The sequence below is a fragment of the Pseudoliparis swirei genome, chromosome 8, assembly GCF_029220125.1.
Source record: "Pseudoliparis swirei isolate HS2019 ecotype Mariana Trench chromosome 8, NWPU_hadal_v1, whole genome shotgun sequence".
Classification (NCBI taxonomy): domain Eukaryota; kingdom Metazoa; phylum Chordata; class Actinopteri; order Perciformes; family Liparidae; genus Pseudoliparis; species Pseudoliparis swirei.
This window is the reverse complement of record NC_079395.1, coordinates 10,477,198-10,493,030: the sequence shown is the minus strand read 5'-3', so window position 1 is coordinate 10,493,030 and position 15,833 is coordinate 10,477,198. Positions and strand designations below refer to the sequence as shown.

The window sequence follows — 15,833 nt, the reverse complement described above, 5'->3', positions numbered from 1 at the left end:
TAATCATGACACATGCTCACTGGAAGGAGGGGCGTCACATGTTAGGCTGGAAGAAAGAGAGAGAGTGGCGAGGGCAAACTAATCCTCATAGCATTCCACTCTTGTGTTGCAGTCTGAAGGGAAACCTGCTTCAGTCACAGCAATATTAAGATTATTCAGCTGCTGTAATGGCTGCGTATTGGACTGTCTATGCAGTGTGACTCACCCTCACTGATAAAGAAAGGACAGATTGCGTATAGTGTGGTGGTGTGTGTGTGTGTGTGTGTGTGTGTGTCTGTGTGGAGGTCATGTAGTTCTAACAGATGAACATTAAAAACATCCCCCTGGTGTATTTGAACCTACACGTGGGGCGTTTTTTCTCTCCGTCTGCTGTCTCTATGCTCACACGTGAAGAGACGATTGGATGTCAGTGACGTGGGTGAAATGTAAGAGAGTGTAATCAGACGCAGACACACAAAACCCGGGAGCAAGTGTACGTTTCAGTGCTTTTGAGACAATCACTGCAGAAGCCAACACGTTCATCTCGCGCCATCCCTTCTTTAGTTGACTATTCCCACTCCTGTGGTTTATTTGTAGCTGTTGTCAGGCATGCCGGTGTAACTGCTAATGAGCTTAGCCAACACACGACGGGCTGCTCCTGTGTGCTTTCCTCATCCAGCTCTTTACATAAGATGCCTTCAAGGGGTCAGAGATCACGATAACTGGGATTAGCAAAAGGAGAGCTGGGCAGAGCAAAACACAAAGACGGAGAGCTGCGAGCCGAGAGATACTGGCAGCACGGTTTGGTACTTGGCTCCCTCAGGGAAGCAGAATATTATACCCTTCCGCATAAAAACCAAGCTGTATTGTATTGTTAAAGATTTAATTTATAATAATACAAACTGTGCAAAAGGACCCAGGATCAAGGATCCACAAAAATATGCACATTCCCACAGGAGACAAAGGAAGACTCTTCTGCATTCATCGCCAATTATACTGTTTATGTGTGTATGTATAAAATATATGTGAGAAATGTCTTGGTAAAATAATCAAGAAGCATTGCAGAGATGAACTTTATGTGTGGGAATGTTACATTGTTTTCTATGAGCAATCACAGTAATGAGACAGACGGTGTAGTTACACCTCCACATTCTGAGTCCTCACTGTCTGAGAAAGAGTCCAAATACGGTCGATTCCGAGACCTTTAAAAAGTGTTTTTGAGATCTCGAGTGCTCCAACACAAGGGAACCGTGATGGGATTACCATGCGCTGTGAATCTGTCCACTCTGTGTGTCTCAATACTGCCACCTGCTGAATAAAACCAACTTTTTCTAGCAGTTAGATGTCAACAACATCACGACTAACATATAAGGCAGAAACTCAATTGTATAGCGAGCGCTTCAGAAACAACGCTGCACTGTGCAGGGACGACATTGATCAAACGGAGAGTACGTTGGGCGGGTGATGTATTGGATGTATGAAACAATTTCACTCGATTGAGATTAAAATGTCATCAGAATTCTCCGTCTGAGCGCCTTTTTCTTGCCTTTTTGCTTGCAGACTACCGACATCATAAAATAATGAGCGGACACACAACCATGTTTCATGCAATTCAAACATCCTTATCATTAAATCTCATTGGGTTTCTCGTCACAACAGGTTAAAACAAAGTGCACCACAGTATTGAATTCATAACACTCCTATGAATAGAAGCAAGGACAAAAAACAGGCTATACATCCCATATGCACATTGTCATGTGGATAAGATAGCTTTAAGGCAAGTTAACCACAAACATATCGAACACATTACGTCTCTCTGTTTGTCTCCGTTTGTCTCTTTTAGTCTCCATTTGTCTCTTTTAGTCTCTGTTTGTCTCCATTTGTCTCTATTTGTCTCTGTTTGTCTCTGTCTCTATTTGTCTCTTTTAGTCTCTGTTTGTCTCTATTTGTCTCTGTCTCCGTTTGTCTCTGTTTGTCTCTATTTGTCTCTATTTGTCTCTGTTTGTCTCTATTTGTCTCTGTCTCCGTTTGTCTCTGTTTGTCTCTGTTTGTCTCTGTTTGTCTCTGTTTGTCTCTGTTTGTCTCTATTTGTCTCTGTTTGTCTCTGTTTGTCTCCATTCTTCTTTGGCTCTCTTCGAAGGCTCTCTTCGAAGGCGGTCGCATTTTCTCTCCCTCTCCTCCCCATGACCTTCCCTTCCCTGCTTGGCTTCTCTCGTCATGTCTTGTCTTGTTTTATACTTGAGAGACTCTCTCCTCATCGCTCTTCGAACTAAAAACCATGGACCGATCAACTGATCATCTGATCAACTGGTCTCTCAACGCACTGACACCGCCTTCTCGACGAAGCTTGGGTTCGGGGGAACCTGCCCGTCCTGCCGGGACGTTGCAGCTGGTTACACGATGGACGTGTCGTGTGCCTAGCAGCCTTTCCGTGGAGGACGTAGATGACATCTACCTATTCGGAACTATGATTACAGGATTTCTGCTGTTTGGATTTGGCGTTGCCCTGGTTTATCGGAAAATTAAAGAAACGGTGACAGCCGTTAAAAGCCCCCTAAAGCTGCACGACGAAATTGGATCGATTGGAAAATGGGAGGAAAGTGGTGGAATAGTAGGTGCGCAAATTGGATGTAGCTGCTGGAAGACCAAACAATCCCAATCTTATCTGCTTTCGGCTCCGTCAACCAGAACGGGCCTTGGCCAAGGCCGTTACTGGAACAACAACTCCCCTGAAGATCGCTGAAGTGAGAACCTCTCTCATTCCCTTCCCCCTATCCACAGACACCTGTGGTTGTTTTCTCCCAGGACCTTTCAAGGCTATCTCCATGGCAACGACCATCTTGCGGACTGAGAACTCTGTCTGTTGTGGCCTGGGGGAGGACGACATACCAGAACACGCACACAAACTTTCAATAATACTGATTGCATTCACTACCCCCCTCCCCCCATCCCACGCCTTCGCCTGCTTTTTACCCCCAGTGTGACCGGACGGGGCTGTGGCTGGCGCTGCTGTGATGGCGCCGGACCGGCTGGCTGCTTGTCGGTGCTGGTTACCTTCTGCCCCCAATGGATGGGCTTAGATCACCCAGTTGTTGGATTACCTCCCCTCCCCCCTTCCTACTCGTTGCAAGTCATGTCTAAAATGTATGTGCTTATGTGCTAAGGTGTTTTTTTCCTGCTCCCACACTGTACCCCTCTCGGGGCATAGTCGGGGGGTTGGTGTTTTTTCTCGCCTTCTTCCCTCATGTTATGCTGTAATCTTTCATCCACCCTTTCTTGTAATTTCGATGCTTTTGTACCTGTACTCTGGCAAACGACAAATAAATATATCTATCTATCTATCTATCTATTTGTCTCTGTTTGTCTCTATTTGTCTCTGTTTGTCTCTATTTGTCTATATTTGTCTCTATTTGTCTCTGTTTGTCTCTGTGTGGTTATCGTTGTCCATCCTGTGCGTGTCAAAGCAGCAAGACTCCTCAGGGCTAGAGAGACAGCATTACTGGAGGTCATGTTGTACCACCGCTCTGTCAGGAGACAGATGAGAGTTACATGTATAATTACAGTATCTACACTACCGTTCAAAAGTTTGGGATCACCCAGACAATTTCGTGTTTTCCATGAAAACTCACACTTTTATTTATCAAATGAGTTGCAAAATGTATAGAAAATATAGTCAAGACATTGACAAGGTTAGAAATAATGATTTGTATTTGAAGTCTTAATTTTTTTCTTCAAACTTTGCTTTCGTCAAAAAATGCTCCTTTTGCAGCAATTACAGCATTGCAGACCTTTGGCATTCTAGCTGTTAATTTGTTGAGGTAATCTGTTGAAATGTCACCCCACGCTTCCTGAAGCACCTGCCACAAGTTGGATTGGCTTGATGGGCACTTCTTGCGGACCATACCGCGGCTTTGGGGCGGCTTTGGGGCGGCTTTAGCTCAGTGGGGTAAGAGGGCCGTCCTGCAACCGCAGGGTTGTGGGTTCGATCCCCGCTCTCCCCATTAGTTGCAAGTCGAAGTGTCCTTGAGCAAGGCACTGAACCCCCAGTTGCTTCCCGGGCGCTTCACCGCAGCCCACTGCTCCTTAATAACTAAGGATGGGTCAAATGCAGAGAATTAATTTCCCCTTGGGGATTAATAAAAGTGTATATTCTATTCTATATTCATACGGTCAAGCTGCTCCCACAACAGCTCAATGGGGTTGAGATCTGCTGACTGTGCTGGCCACTCCATTACAGACAGCATACCAGATGCCTGCTTCTTCCCTAAATAGTTCTTGCACAATGTGGAGGTGTGCTTTGGGTCATTGTCCTGTTGGAGGAGGAAATTGGCTCCAATCAAGCGCTGCCCACAGGGTATGGCATGGCGTTGCAAAATGGAGTGATAGCCTTCCTTATTTAAAATCCCTTTTACCTGGTACAAATCTCCCACTTTACCAGCACCAAAGCAGCCCCAGACCATCACATTACCTCCACCATGCTTGACAGATGGTGTCAGGCACTCTTCCAGCATCTTTTCACGTGTTCTGTGTCTCACAAATGTTCTTCTGTGTGATCCAAACACCTCAAACTTGAATTCATCTGTCCATAACAGCTTTTTCCAATCTTCCTCTGTCCAATGCCTGTGTTCTTTTGCCCATACCAATCTTTTCTTTTTATTGGCCAGTCTCAGATATGGCTTTTTCTTTGCCACTCTGCCTAGAAGGCCAGCATCCCGGAGTCGCCTCTTCACTGTCGACGTTGACACTGGCGTTTTGCGGGTACCATTTAAAGAAGCTGCCAGTTGAGGACCTGCGAGGCGTCTATTTCTCAAACTAGATACTCTAATGTACTTGTCTTCTTGCTGAGTTGTGCACCGGGGCCTCCCACTTCTCTTTCTGCTCTGGTTAGAGCCCGTTTGTGCTGTTCTCTGAAGGGAGTAGTACACACCGCTGGAGGAAATTTTCAGTTTCTTTGCAATTTCTCGCATGGAATAGCCTTCATTTCTAAGAACAAGAATAGACTGGCGAGTTTCACATGAAAGTTCTTTTTTTCTGGCCATTTTGAGAGTCTTATCGAACCCACAAATGTGATGCTCCAGATAATCAACTAGCTCAAAGGAAGGCCAGTTTTATAGCTTCTCTCATCAGCAAAACAGTTTTCAGCTGTGCTAACATAATTGCACAAGGGTTTTCAAGGGTTTTCTAATCATCCATTAGTCTTCTAAGGCGATTAGCAAACACAATGTACCATTAGAACACTGGAGTGATAGTTGCTGGAAATGGGCCTCTATACACCTCTGGAGATATTTCATTAGAAACCAGACGTTTCCACCTAGAAAAGTCATTTACCACATTAACAATGTATGGAGTGTATTTCTGATTGATTTAATGTTATCTTCATTGAAAAAAACAGTGCTTTTCTTTGAAAAATAAGGACATTTCTACGTGATCCCAAACTTTTGAACGGTAGTGTATATGTGTGTGTGATTGTTTAAGTCAGGTTTAGATAAACTGAGTTAAAAAGCCACGATTTCCCTTTTTACAGTAACACGAGACAAAACTCAAACAAAACAAAAACATTTTCTGTGAACTATAAATAAATAACATGAGCGTTTTAGGTGCTCTAACAAAAGATATATTGTGCGTCTGCTTTGCTTCCTTTAGACGTTTGAGCTGAAAGCCAGATTTAAAGCCATAAAGCATATTCTGTCACTGGAAAGAAAGCAGCAGCCTTCCTGAACTCTCTGTGTGCCTCCCAGCAGGAGGATCAGCTCAAGAAATCAACTGCTCTCTGAATACATTGTGAACAAGGCCAGGTTATGGGAAACGCAAGCAGAAATCAGATAAATTCTCCCTTTACTTTATGTTTATTTGAATAGTACCCTGTTATAATAGAGAGCCTGTTTCACTTACATCATTCAACATATGACAGAAAAGTATTTCAACTGACTTTTTTAGTAAGAACTTTCTGAAAATACATTACATTAACAAGAGTGTGATTATCACGATAATAATCATGTAATACTTATAATTGTAAGTATTATAAGTTATTATAATATTATTTGTTACTTTGTTGTGCTCGTAAACTTAACTGAGGACTTTTCAGTGCAGTTCACAACATGCCATCTGCCTCTTCCATTTATTTACAGTTTTTCTCCATTGCTTTGGCTCAATTCTTGAAACAGAAATGACATTCTCAAAATAACTCGTGCAAACCTCTAAACCACTGGGCACTTGTTCACAACAGATTTGAATTTCTCATTCCTTTAATCAAATTGCAATTGTTTTAGAAACTCCTTGCAAATGACAAGTACAATTGCCTACAGCTTGCACACATTTCAAATGATTTAGCACATCTGTGCAAACGGTTAGGTACAATTGCCTTCAGTTAGCCCAATTACCAATTGAATACATCTTGCTGGTCTAAACCGACGGTTGCTTCTCAGTCAAGTGGTTGTTCTCTGCAAAACATCTTGGCATCATTTCCTTGTGTACATCATCACCTGCACAATAGTTCACTCCACTGTCAAAATCGTTCAGGCACATAATACCATGAAAAACATCATGGTCTATACTGTAATATGGATCTCTTGGATCATCGGCTTCATTTTCAGGTTCAACTAGAACTTTACTAATCAAGGGGGAGTTTCTCACATCCGATCACCAATCACACAGTCATTTTAGTTAGCTGACAGGTGCTATCCAGGAGGATAAATGCTTCTATCAAATATCTAGGGCTTGACAAAGTTCAGTACAGTTTGCAGTATGAACATGTAAGCACCTGGCCAGGTAAACGAACAAGGGCAACTGCCTGTTCGAGGAAGAGGAGGAAGAGGAGCAAGGGTGCGTGGTGGTGGAGGGTGTATGAGCATCGGGCTCTAAACCAGAGGTCCCTTCTCCAGGCAATGGATGCTGCTTGTGCCGATGTCACAGCAGATCAGTGCAGGGGATGGTTGCGGCATGCACGGCGATTCTTACTGTAATAATTTCCATGGCAGTATAAGTGCAATACAGTATGTGATGTGAAACCTTGTTGGCTCCTCTTGAATGAATCTTTTTTCTGTTTGATACACATAGTATTCTGGAAAGAAAACATCTACTACAGCAGGGGTGGCCAACACGCGGCTCGCGAGCCTCATGCGGCTCTTTAACTAGTTTCATGCGGCTCTTCAGGAGCTGTCACATGACATGCGTCAAAAATGCTTGGCTGGCGCTGTCATTCACTCCCCCTACAGCTAGATGGCACACTGACCATGTAAGCCTGGTTGAGTGACGTCAAACGAGCGACGAGAGAATCTTTGGTGTGCCATCATTTGTGTTGTAAACAATTTCCGTCAAGTTACCTCTTGAAATGAAATTATGAAGAAGAACACAGGTCGTTTTTGCCAGAGTGGGAGAGTTTATATTTTTTTGTTAAACGTAATGGCAAGCCGATCTGCCTTATATGTCACGCAGCATTAGCGCATTTCAAAGCTTCAAATCTTCAGCGTCACTTCAGCTCACTCCACCCTAACATCGAACAGGAATTTCCAAAAGGGACGGAACTTCGCAAGAACAAGTTGGTCGCTTTGAAAAGCCAGGCAGAAAAGCAGGTACAGTTTTTCATCATGTTGGTGTGTGACATTTACAATAAATCTGGCTGATCAGAGGTGTGTGTGTGTGTGTGTGTGTGTGTGTGTGTGTGTGTGTGTGTGTGTGTGTGTGTGTGTGTGTGTGTGTGTGTGTGTGTGTGTGTGTGTGTGTGTGTGTGTGTGTGTGTGTGTGTGTGTGTGTGTGTGTGTGCGCGCGCACACATATGTGTATGATGTGGCTCTTTGCGGTAACACAGTAAAAAATGTGGCTCTTAGTCTCTGACTGGTTGGCCACCCCTGTACTACAGTAACCATTCAGTGTCAAAGGACTAAGCCAAGATTGAAACGTGCACATGAGGGATATTTCCATGGTCCATTGCCATACTGACAAAACATCTAAACATTTTGACCTGCAGTGTTTAAACAATGACGAAGGGACTTTTCCTTTTGGGGGCACTGACTATTTGTATGAGAAAAGGAATGAGTTTTGACTGATGAGTTGTCTGTTTTGGGAGAGATATGACCTTTTGCAGGTGTGCCATAGTGTTTTGCTAAACCATCTAGGTTATTTTGGCAAATGTATTTAAAGCTTTGAGAATGTCCTTTTTTTCAAGAGAGAGATGAGCCACAGCAATTGAGAAGGAAGTTTTCATTTTGGGGGCACTGACTATTTTTATGAGAAAATGATTTGGGTTTGAAGCTTGAGTTAACTGTTTTGGGTGAGATATGACCTTTTGAAGGGGATCTATGTAGTTGTGCTGAACTATATAGGCTATTTTACCAAATGTACTAAGAGCTTTGAGAATGTAATTTCTGTTTCAAGAATTGAGCCAAAGCAATGGAGAAAAACTGTAAGTGCTTATGAAGATACCTTTGCAAACAAGACATAAACAGTGACAACAGACCAGCCATTCTGAAAACTAACTGTCTCTAAAGAAATCCTGGAGGAGCCTTGACAATGTGTTCAATGTGTAAAGGATACGTGTAGGAGTAAGGATAAGCTGGAGACAATCCAACATGGGGAGACAAGGAGCTACCGAGATACAGCAAACAGCTATTCACAGTATTTTAAATGATGTATTATAAGTGTTTTGTAAATAACCAGATGATCAACGTCTGTTTTCTTCCATGTATCTCTCACTAGATTCCTCTTCATTCAGGAAAAGGTGACTTGTCCATGTCTCTGTGTTATAAATGCCAATAGCATGGAAGTCATTTATTGGGAACATCTGGGCCTGGTGGATAAACAGTAAGCACGACTGACTTACTCATAATGTTTTGACATTTTCTTTTGTTTGTATTAGTTTCAAGTAAATTAATGGCTTCTTTGCCTGTGTAACCTCACATTATTTGTCATAGTTTCTGGCCGTCTGTGACAATAAATACATTGGGCTTCCGCTTATTGCTGTTTAATTGAATGAAGGCAAGCAGCAATCACGTAATTTAAGCACATTAACACACAAGAAAAGAGGAAAAAGAACACTGGTAAACTTAATTATCTGTATAAGAGAAATATGTTTTGCCAAACAAAAGTCTCTCTGTGCTGAAGGATCTTCCCCTCCAGCTCTGGTTTTCATGGGGCGGATGACAAAGAGACATGGTGGAGTGGTGTTATGACTCGTGGACGTCAGCTGACAACACAAAGAACTACTGAGACGCCACAGGTGTGAACGTTTTGGCTGAGAATGTCACTGTATTCATGGTTATGGAGTAAGAGTTAGATCCTTCTTGTTTTCTGCCACTAGATGGCACAAGAGCCCTTTGCACACGCACTAAAAGAGCCATAGTGGATTCGAGGTGAACACAAAGCGCTTTCATCTGTTGTATGATTTCTTTCTCCCAATGAAAATGTCACTGAACATCCTGTGATAATGAAAACTGCGGTCAATACGGTAATGCCGTTTGCTTCTGAGCCGTGTGATCTGAGCTGAGAGGTGTGATGGATAATGTCAAACATCATGACAAACTAAACACGGCACTAAAGGACGGCGTGTCGGCTACAATGGTACCGTGGATCAGGAGGTGGCAGTGTTATACACCGGTAAATTAAGCAATTGTCTCTGGGCAGAAAAGGCTGAACACTGAGAAATGTGGCGAGGGGGGAAAAAAGGAGCAAAACGAATGATGTAATCTTTTAAAGGGACATTCACAAAAATAAATATGGGAACCATAGATACAAAGCTGCAGCATAGCTGAAATGACAACATAGAAATATCGAAATGAAGGTTTATTTTTGTTATGATGGTTAAAAATGCCGATCACAATTCCCCGGAGCCCAAAATGACGTCTTCATATTGCTTGTTTTGTCAGACCTGCTGTCCAAAACACAAAGACATTCAATTTACGATGAATTAAATCAGAAAGAAGTGGGAAATCCTTGTATTTGAGAAGCCGGGACAAACAGGTGTTTGGCATTTCCGAGTATAGAGACGATTGTTTCAGCTCTTTAATAATTAGTGATCAAGGGTGTGTGTATCTAGGACTGCAATAAGGGAAGACATGTAGCTGTAAGCAGGAATATGATGGGCATTGAAGGGCAAAAGTTGAACTATTACAACAAAATATTCAAAAGAGACAGATATGTATGGGAGTTATGTGGCAGCCGTCTTAAATGTAATGTAGTGTTTTCTGTGGGATGCAGCTATAGATGTAGTGGAACACTTTAATGCTATGAAGTGCAAACACAACCATTAGACTTGAACTCGTCTCTGAACATAAGTTTTCGTTTTATGGAAGAAATTGTGATTTAACCAGAAAGAATATCCATATTTCTCACAATGATGAGTCTTATTTGGTTCACATTGGTTGGAAAACCAGACACCCTGAGGTAAAACACTTGATGTAATATATATAATTATTTTCCGTTTTCCATAAAGTAAATTAAGGGTGTGGTGTGATCATTTAATGGGTAATATATTACATTTCCAAATATACTTTAACGATATAGCCTCATATAGCCTGTTAAGAACATATGTTATGTGCTCCTTCATACGTGAACACTATTTATGCAAATTTTAAATCTCTATGATTTTATGAACCTGACCAAACACATGGCGCAAAACATTTTGCACTGTGTAAAAGCCGAGGCCTTGGATGTGCTTGTTTGCATATGACCTCAGCTCCAACGCCTTAGGCTAAACAGAAACACCATCCATTATGAGGAGTGGTAAACCAGCTCTCTCCCAAATTACAGTGACTCTGGGCTCCCATTTGACTGATTTAGCGGTTGTGTGGTTCCCCATCTCATGTTACTGACCGTTATAGTGAGATGTACTCACGCAGGCTATCCTCCCCTCATGAAATGGCATTTGTTGGCCATTTAACATCAAGTTAAACACAAGGAAAGATCCGTGACGATATTTGCCTATTCTACAAAAGCACATTTACCTTTTTTCAAATCATCCTGGAACTAAATTGCACCGGTCTGACAGGACCAGTGTTACGCCGTTGCTTCACAAATGCAGCCCCGAGCTTCTCGGCTGAGATTTAACCACATCCTCCGACAAAAGCAGGAGGAACATTTTACCACCCAGACCAAGAGGCCACTGCTCAAGGTTTTCAAGAGAGCTGGAACAGCTCCTGAGCATGTACGACTGCTGTGACTGCGCCGCCGTCCAAACCCCTTCCTGGAGCGCCGAGCGACAGGTCGTCGGTCTCGCTGTGTTCGGATTGTGATTGGCAGCTGTGGAGAGGAATCGAGCCAACGCCCAGGTCATAGAGTTGACCCTGCTTTTAACCTGCTGGCACACCTCCTGTCTTCACCCTCCTCCGCCCGACTGCAGGCAAATCCTGACAACATTTACCCAGCACCTCGTGCTCCACTCCTCCACACCAGCCTCCTCAGATACATCTGCCCCTTTTTTTATATTGATCTCTGACCTCTCGGTCTAAAGATAAGTTAACCTCTACTACCATGGCATGAAGCTACCAACAGGGTTTCTGGTAACACTGTTATGTTAGCGCACATGAGGAAAACGAAGTCAAAGAATGTTTGTCCTTACTAAACAGTTTGGTTTAACAGTAAAACTATATGAGGAGTCAAGACTTGGCGTTTAGGAGAGAGTCTTATGAAAGGAAGTGTGAATAGCTGCAGTACTATTTCCTTCTCTCTCCCACCTTCCTGCCAACACAAGCCAAGGGATTTTCCTTCCCACCATCTCCGGCTGGAACACTATTTCCGGATTATGTCGTTCATTTACTTAGTTCGCAGAGCACTCGGGAATGAGAGCCATGGAAAACTGAGTGTGTCAATGTGGCTAGAGCGGTAGCGAGGGAAAGACAGAGACCGGCAGAGAGGTGTGTGTGTGTGTGTGTGTGTGTGTGTGTGTGTGTGTGTGTGTGTGAGATGGAGAGAGTGCAAGACAGAGCTAGATCATCAGAGACAGGCCCAAGCATCGGCCTTTACTAAAATAGCACCAGAAAGTATCTCTGTGGGTCACATACATTTGAACATGATGAGTGTAATCAAACTGAGATGGGTTAGACATGCGAAATAAACTATCCTCATGCGATGTTGAGGATTCCTTTGTCACAACTGTGTGTTTGCCGGCCTGCCTCTCCGTCTCCCAGAATGCCCTACTCCGTCTCTCCAGTTAGAGCCCAGGTAAAGGCTGTTAGTGACCTGTTTACCTGATGACATTTCCCGTGTTGATAAAAGCTAACGCTCTCTGACAGGCATAATTGTCAGAGAAAGGTGGTATAATAAGCTTAAGAGGCCTTTGACCTTTAGGCAGCGTGCTCCATCCTCGTCAGACGACCAAACAGGATTGAATTCACTAAGCTCATCTTTGTCTTGACTCGGGGGAACATTACAGGATGAGCGGGGCAACAAGGTGCATTCGACCACTTTAATAACTGTGTTCAAGATATATTAAAATCATCACTATAGGAGCAACATGTTGTGAGTCTGCTCAGACACACACAGAGATGTCACCACAAGAGTATGGTGTCCTACAAATGTGCCACAGACCATTGTGGTGGACATAAAAACACAAAGCAGGCCGTTGGAGCGGGTAAGAGAATTGGACTTTGTTACTCGATTTCTAATTACATTTGGTTCAACTGTCCTCATTACATTTAGTCAGACTCCAATAAAAGACGGATACTGTATCTTTTGATTTTTTCCGGTTCTCACCATATTAATTACATCAAATTAAACTACATCTCTTATGACATACACAAATTATTATTTTGTTATGTTCTATGAGTGTTTGTTCGTCTATATAGTATATAATGTGTTTGTTGTATATTGTGTGTATAGTCTAGTAATGAAACAGTCTTTTTCCTGTCTCACTGGTGGGGAACTGTTTTGATTTTAAAATGGTCAACAAGTAAATGATTATTATAATTTGGCTTTTATTCTGCAGGGGGGAAAAGGAAACAAAGCACCAACAAAGCAGAGTCGACTGCCCCAGGAAGAGAGACTGATGCTAGGCTAACCCAGCTATGGCCGGAGGCTACCCCACCACCCAGCCTACTCCTGAATAATGTCCAGTACTGGAATCTGACATGGTTTGATTCTTCTACACTATAAAATAAATTCAACGAAATAGATTCATTTCGTGAAAAACAATCGGATACCTACTTTAGTTTGCTGCTGACATAAAGTACCACAGATAACAAGGACACAAAGTTAAGTGAAACAGATGATGACGTTCTGGCATATACATCTGAACCTATGGCTTTTAAGCATCCAGGTAAATCCCAATGCATGACGCAGAAAATTAGTTAAAAGGCTCATGGCTCAAGGTTGTCTCATTTACACCGGTCACAGACGCTGACATTGTTTGTGCAGGAGACGTGTAATCCTAGATTCCTTTGTCCTATCCTCTAATTGTTATGGCTCCTAACGGAGCCCTTAACACATGCTGAAATAACTTCGTTAAGACCAACGTCAACAAATACCACTCAAAGTATTTGTAAGCCCGTACATGAGAGTGCATGCGCGTGTGTGTGCTGGCAAAATGGGAAAGGGGTTAATTGCGTGTGGGAAAGGACAGGGGTGGTTTGTTTTGTCAGCAAAATGTCAATCTGTCTTTGCAAGGTTATCCCATATGATCTCCCTAAATAAGCAGGGCTTGGTTGTCCATCTGGTTGGCAGTTGAGAGCCCCCCCCACCCACCCATTTAACACCCACCACTGCAAGCCCAGGTCTGGAGGTCTTGGCTTTCTACCTCCCACTGGGAGGATATGAAAAGGCCGAAAAAGCTTTCCATTCTCTTCTTTTACTGTCAGATTTTTGGATCAGTGTAATCCTCAACACGTGGACAGCGGTTTCGTTGCTCCCCAACGACTAACCCGACAACTAAACAATGCAATGGTTTTCGCTCAAAAAGGGACACTCAAAAGAATTTTGCACGTCCAGAAAAGATTCAGACTTCAAGTGTCACGTGCACACGCACACACATTGCCAGGCAACCAACCAACATCCCCTAAAAAGCCCAAAAAGCCAGATCCATCGCCAGTCCAAACTGCCATGGGCTCCCTTAAGCTATTCAGCATGTGCAAATGAAAGATGTGTCTTGGAACTGTGCGAGCCTCTCGGCAGAGCAGGAACGAGCCTTGTGCAGATATACACAGCAGCCCTCTGGACAACTTTGGCACTCAGACCAGCGACTGTGGGCCAAAACTCATGTTGCGTGCTAACTCTCTCCCTCCCCCATCCCCTCATGCTATCCCGCTCTGCAATTATATGCTACGCTCCCACCCAAACATGCAAGAATAGGCCTTCTCAGTCAACAGACAAACCGAGTCATTCTGTCCTCAAACCATGACATCATGACCATTTGACTTCAGCGTGAAATCTAGCTTAATTTAACCGTGTCAGGGGAGAAAAAAATGGTGTATGTTGTTACACTGTCAGAGTGCTGTTCTAGTGTGAACAGTAACTTTCTGCAATTCTGGGAAGGCACAGATAATCTATTCTCTAGAATATCACACTCATGAAGAATATGCGATTTATGATAATCTCACACATCATGTATTTATTCGAAATAAATGGTTTGACTACTTGTGCATGAATGGAGCAGGACAATACTGTCAAACTCAAGCACAGTCATATGTTGACTGTTTACATCAACACCAAAACCATAACAAGATGTTATATATATCTTTATATAACATTATTATATACTTTAAAAAGTGAATCATCAGCTATGTGAGATCATTAGAACAGTCACATGAAATACAATTATCATATAATTGAACTATTGCACAGCAAATACAATTAATTCAATAACATCTTGGCTTCTGTCACACTGTGGACATTATACTGACATATATGTCATGTCAATGGCCTCCAGTGTCTGGAAGTTTCATGGGGTTTAGTTGCCTGAGAGGCATCTATCAAACTGCTGACAGCTATTGTGTGAAGCGCACCTCATTTTCCAAATCTGCCATGCAACAGAGTCTTCTCCTCTGTCCTTGCAGCTTTGGGAGGGTATCCTAATGGTGTGTGAGTGCTAGCGTGAGCGTGTATGTGCATGTATATATGACAGAACCGAACCAATGACAGGCACCTCAGCCCAGCCCAGCCCTGGCAACAAAGAGGGCTCGTGGGTTTCGTGGCAGCCCCTCTCGCTCTCCCACACGCTCATAAATAACCATACAGAGGCTCTGCCCCGGACAAGGGTAGGAAAAAGGAGAGAAAAGAGCCATTTAGGTAGCTCCTCTCCTCTCATGCCTTCGAACTGACCTTTCCCAAGGGTCAATCAGTCCAACCACAACTCCTTACTGCACCCCCCCCCCCCCTCTCTCTCTCTCTCACTACTTGCTGACACTAACCTGAATCATCCCAACACTGGTGTTGCAGAGAGAAGCCACTTAGCAGGCTTGGGTCATTGTAAAGGAACATTTAAGACCTGGAAGGCATAAAGCCTCCCAAGCTCTCACTCCCAGAGCATATGAGATGGCAGCAGGGGTCAGAGGTGAAGGTCACAATATGGGAGGAGGGGAATAAATCCTGTAGCGTGGACGACAATGGCTGCAATCCCCGCTGACAATGATGCCATTGTGGGCTATGGGTTGCTTAGTGTGTCCTGGAGCTGTGCCTAATAGAGTTATAGTGCTGATGCGATGGCTGTGTAGCCGAGTCGAGTCGTGTCCTTTTATAGAAAGGGGGCAACCGCCGAGGAGCTTGAAAGAGTCCACGGTTTCTCAGTTTTTCTTTGCATGGAAGCTGGGGATTGTGTGTGTGCATTTGTGTATATGCGTGTGTGAGAGAGAAGGTTGGGTTACTAGCTTAACTGCACTGAGCTTCCAACCATGAATACTTTGCTTACTGACACCCATCATCCCCTCTGTGAA

At 43.4% G+C, this 15,833-nt stretch overlaps 1 long non-coding RNA gene across 1 annotated transcript; it reads left to right on the top strand.

Annotated features, from left to right (window-relative positions):
• Positions 1-7,060: 7,060 nt before the first annotated feature.
• LOC130197663 (uncharacterized) lies at positions 7,061-13,087 on the top strand. The gene is made up of 4 exons (XR_008832513.1): positions 7,061-7,550; positions 8,674-8,778; positions 9,079-9,193; positions 12,896-13,087. It is a non-coding gene; the product is annotated as an uncharacterized LOC130197663 (long non-coding RNA).
• Positions 13,088-15,833: the final 2,746 nt, after the last annotated feature.